The sequence below is a fragment of the Gossypium hirsutum genome, chromosome A08 (genome assembly GCF_007990345.1).
Source record: "Gossypium hirsutum isolate 1008001.06 chromosome A08, Gossypium_hirsutum_v2.1, whole genome shotgun sequence".
In the NCBI taxonomy this organism is placed as follows: Eukaryota; Viridiplantae; Streptophyta; class Magnoliopsida; order Malvales; family Malvaceae; genus Gossypium; species Gossypium hirsutum.
In genome coordinates, this window is record NC_053431.1 from 51,383,961 (window position 1) to 51,389,021 (window position 5,061).

At 38.8% G+C, this 5,061-nt stretch overlaps 1 pseudogene; it reads left to right on the plus strand.

Annotated features, from left to right (window-relative positions):
* Window positions 1-475: 475 nt before the first annotated feature.
* Window positions 476-3,781, plus strand: LOC107946696 (glutamate synthase [NADH], amyloplastic-like; annotated as a pseudogene).
* The last annotated feature ends 1,280 nt before the right edge of the window (window positions 3,782-5,061 follow it).

Here is a 5,061-nt window from a genome sequence, read left to right on the forward strand (position 1 = left end):
CCTGAGCTAGTAGACCTTGATAAAGTTGAAGAAGAAGAGGATATTTTTACTCTTAGAACGATGATTCAGCATCATCAACGTCATACAAATAGCCAGTTAGCCAGAGAAGTAGTTGCTGACCTTGAGAATCTTCTGCCCAAATTCATTAAAGTCTTCCCCAGGGATTACAAGCCTGTTCTAGCAAAGATGAAAGATGAAGAAGCCTCCAAGGAGGCACTTGAACGCGCTGAAAATGAAGCTGAGGTGGAGTTGGTGGAAAAAGATGCTTTTGAACAACTCAAAAAGTTGGATGCATCCTTGAATGAGAAAGCAAGTCAAGTATGTATTATCTGTTCTTTTTTAAGTCATATCTCTTTAAACGGTCTATGCTTTTGCTTCTTGAATGGGCAACTCTTTCCACATTTTCCGATTGAAGATTTTTTTTAATTAAAATTCCTGTTGGTGAGGTAAACCTGCCTTCTTCCTCTTTTCTTCTTTCCCCATTTCTTTTGCATTCTTTATTTTGAACTTTTGTGTCAACTTATTTCCAAATGTTTTCACTATTTTCAACATACTATCCTGTTGTTACCCTTCGCTATATGTATTTTTACATACTAATTTGACTTCGTGGAATTTGTAGAAAGTAGAGGCTGAACCAGTCAAGAAGCCTACTCAGGTTTCAGATGCTGTGAAAAATCGTGGTTTTGTTGCTTATGATCGTGAAGGTGTTCAATATAGGGATCCTAATGTTCGGATGAATGACTGGAAGGAGGTCATTGAGGAATCAAGACCTGGCCCAGTTCTGAAAACGCAGTCTGCTCGCTGCATGGACTGTGGTACTCCTTTCCGCCGTCAGGTATTACTGTTTTTTACTCTTGTTCATCATTTTGGAAACTGAATTGAACGAAAGATGAATCTAAAATGCAGGAGAACTCTGGATGCCCTCTTGGAAACAAAATACCAGAATTCAATGAGCTAGTGTACCAAAACAGGTGGCGTGAAGCACTGGATCGTCTTCTAGAGACAACTAACTTCCCGGGGTTCACTGGCCGAGTATGCCCTGCACCATGTGAAGGGTCATGCGTTGTGGGTATTATTGAGAACCCTGTGTCCATCAAAAGAATTGAATGTTCTATCATAGACAAGGCATTTGAGGAAGGGTGGATGGTGCCACGATCTCCTCTCAAGAGAACAGGGTATGGCCCTGTTTTTTCCTATCTAGAAGGCTATGTTATTTCTACACTTGTTCACTTCAAACCACTACATTTGAATTTCGTTAGTGGTATTCACATTTAAAAATCAGTTCCTGGGCAAGGTTCAGTTGAGATGCGTGCTGCATTGCAAGATTGATGTATTTTTGAAGTTTAAGCATTTACTAAAGAGTATGACTTGAAAATATGACCACAGCAAAACCATAGCTATTGTTGGAAGCGGACCAGCTGGTTTGGCTACTGCTGATCAGCTGAACAGAATGGGTCACTCGGTGACTGTGTATGAGCATGCCGATAGAATTGGGGGGCTTATGATGTATGGAGTCCCTAACATGAAGACTGACAAGGTGAATATCGTTCAGCGGCGGGTTAACATTATGGCTGATGAAGGAGTTAAATTCGTGGTCAATGCAGATGTTGGAGTTGACCCGTCCTACTCCCTTGACCGGCTACGAGAGGATAATGATGCCATTTTTTTGGCAGTTGGAGCCACAAAACCCAGGTAAATATTAGAGGGAAGAAAGCTGTTGATTAGTGATAATCTTAGGAGATGTTTTTCATTTCTTTTCTAATAGCTTTTTTTTTTTTTTGAGTTCTTTATTGTCTCCACAATCAGATGATGGTGGATTGATTAGCCCCAAAGAAAACTATAACTTTAGATAGTCAGTACTTGATATTCATTATTTTTTATGGTTGAATAATTTAATGCACTTATCTGCCTGATGCAGGGACCTTGCTGTTCCAGGGCGGCAGTTATCCGGTGTTCATTTTGTGATGGAATTCCTTCATGCAAACACTAAAAGCTTGCTGGATAGCAATCTCCGAGATGGTCACTATATATCTGCTAAGGGCAAAAAAGTAGTGGTCATTGGTGGAGGTGACACTGGTACAGATTGCATAGGGACATCCATCCGCCATGGATGTAGTAGCATTGTGAACCTAGAGTTGCTTCCTCGGCCCCCACAAAGTAGAGCTCCTGGCAATTCCTGGCCACAGGTTATCTTCTTTATTCTAAAAATAGACAAATTAGTCCTTGTACATTGGATTAAAAAGTGAATTAGTCTTTTTGTTAAAATTTTTATTCATTTCTGTAGTTAAAAATTAGTTCATATTCATCAGCATGATGTATACGTAGCACGTCAAATGTCATTATTAGTTATTTTGTCAACAGTACCAATTTTTAATAGTATAAATAGATTAAATTTTTTATAGAAATGATTAATTTGTTCTTTAATTTGATTTATAAGGATTAATTTAAAGAAGACAATTCAATCTAGCTCTTAATACAAACACCTCCATAATACTTTTATCAAATTATAAGCTATAGCTTCGGATGTGAAATGAAAACTCGTATTAGACTAATAATGATGACAGAAATTGTCTTTTATTTTATTTATTTTCATTTTCCTTTTTTGCTTAATCTTTGTGGACAACCAAAATGTATTAAGATGCTACATGGAATAGCATTTGAAGTGGAATATTTGATCTTATGCGTTTGTTTCCACTGGTGGTTGGAATTGCAGTGGCCTCGGATATTCCGTGTAGACTATGGGCACCAAGAAGCTGCAGCCAAATTTGGAAAAGACCCAAGATCGTCTGAGGTTTTGACAAAGAGGTTCGTGGGAGATGAGAATGGAGCTGTGAAAGGGCTAGAGGTGATACGTGTGTATTGGGAAAAGGATGCCAGTGGGAAGTTTCAATTCAAGGAAGTTGAGGGCTCCGAGGAAATAATCGAGGCTGACCTAGTCCTGCTTGCCATGGGTTTCCTTGGGCCTGAGTCGGTGAGTATTAAAACTTTTACAAATATTAAAAACGGGAACAGCATTGTTAATTCATTGAACCATTCAAGATCCAGCTATTGTATGTAATTTGTTTTTTTCTTTTAACAGACGGTGGCAGAGAAGCTAGGTGTGGAGCAAGACAACCGATCAAACTTTTAAGGCAGAGTTTGAGCGTTTCGCAACCAATGTGGTAGGAGTGTTTGCAGCCGGAGATTGTCGACGAGGTCAATCATTAGTTGTGTGCGCAGTCTCAGAGGGAAGGCAAGCAGCTGCACAAGTTGACAAATACCTCACTGCTGTTGATGGCACCAAAAGGTGATCTTCATTGTTTTCGAAAATGCGCTCAAACAGCTTCCATGGGGAATTAAACATCGTCTTGTGGATAAATCAGATGGGATGTTTTAACCAGCATGTTTTAAGGTTTGCAGCTTAGCAGTATGATGCCTAAAATATAGAACTGATAAATCCTGTATTTCTTTTGTATTTATTCTATTTTAACGTGTTAATAATATTAACCCAGGTATTTGAGTGGTACTTCATAGTTGCTGCATAGGAAGGAATAATACTTAGAAGATCAAACAGAGTCGAAATAGAAAGAGTTTCAACATATTATTTCACTGAGAATGAAGTCTCATCCCACAATGGTTTTTTAAGACCAATTTTGATTCTTTTGTGCTTTTTAAACTTCAGTAAACAGTTCTTTACATATCAGAGAACTAAGATTGGAGAAATATAACAGATCAGAAATTTTATTTCGAGCTTCGGGAAAGCTAGCTTTGACAGCTGAAAATTCAGAAGCAGGCGCCTAACTGCAAGGTGGTAAGATTTAATGCATGTTAGAATCATCTCTAGGCCTTAATTTGGTATTTAAAAAGTGGAAGTTCACGAATAAGAGGAGATTGTAGAGGTTGAGATTTGAATTTCGAAAAGATTAGCTGCATTTACGATGATGAGAGGCAGCTTGTCAGGAGATCAAATTTACTTACCAGAATAGCCTCGATTTCCCTCTCAGAGACAGGAGTACGTTTTGGCAAAAGAGATGCTTTTCCTCCTACAGCAGTGTTGCTGGGCGGAGCAGGAACATCTGAGCTCAACCTTGACCTTGCAATGAAGTTACCAATGACACCTCCATCTTTGCGTGTTGCTTGTATTTCAGAGATTGAACCTATACAACAACACAACCTTAAAAGTGGTTTCAAATATAAAATGGCAACTTAAAGACCACATGCCACTACAGGGACTAAAATATCCTAATTCCTTCCCATTCAGTCGACCAACAAACAGAGCAAAGCTCAAGCAAATGTGGTTTCAATCTGGTTCTGCTGTTAGAAGTAGAGGCGATAAACAAACCCCAATTTCAGAAAGCTCAAATCCAAATCCAAAACTTCATCCCATCCAAACCCAAACTCGAAAAATAAGCTAAAGTCGATACATATTCTATTAAAAGTTCAGAAATGATCTAATAAGCCTAAACACAAATCCCAAATCCAATCTGAGAAAAAAGTAAAAATCTAAACTTGAGAAACCCGAAAAAAAATTGAAAACCACCTAGGAACTTGAAATATCACTAAACTTATCCCAATAGCCCATCCTCATCCAAAAAGAAAAGTAACACTATCACAGCAATATTTGAATACTGTAAGTAATTATATCTGCTTTGAAGGAGAAGATTATCTTTATGCTTTTGTCCTTTCGAGAAAAGCCAATGATGATGAAAAGGTGACCCTTGCTATATGTAGCCACAGTCCAATCCTTATTAGTAGACTTGACCCCTAGACAAACTATGACGCCCCTTAGCTCACCTTCATCTTGTCGGAAGCTCAGCAACTCCATTTCAACTTACAATTCCAAAGACTCGACCTCTAGCTCAGCTCTCTACCAGAAGAAGTGTAAACAAACGATGCTGCCTGTGGTAACGTGTCTTGGATCCATCGAGTTATCGACAGTTCACACGCTTATCTAAGAGGCTAGTTTTGAGAGGGAAAAACAATCCCACATCGACTAGTTAAGCATTGGAATGTGGTTACATAGAGGGAGGGACATCTTCCCCGCACCATTTCCAAAAGAATAAAAGCATGAATTCGATCTTC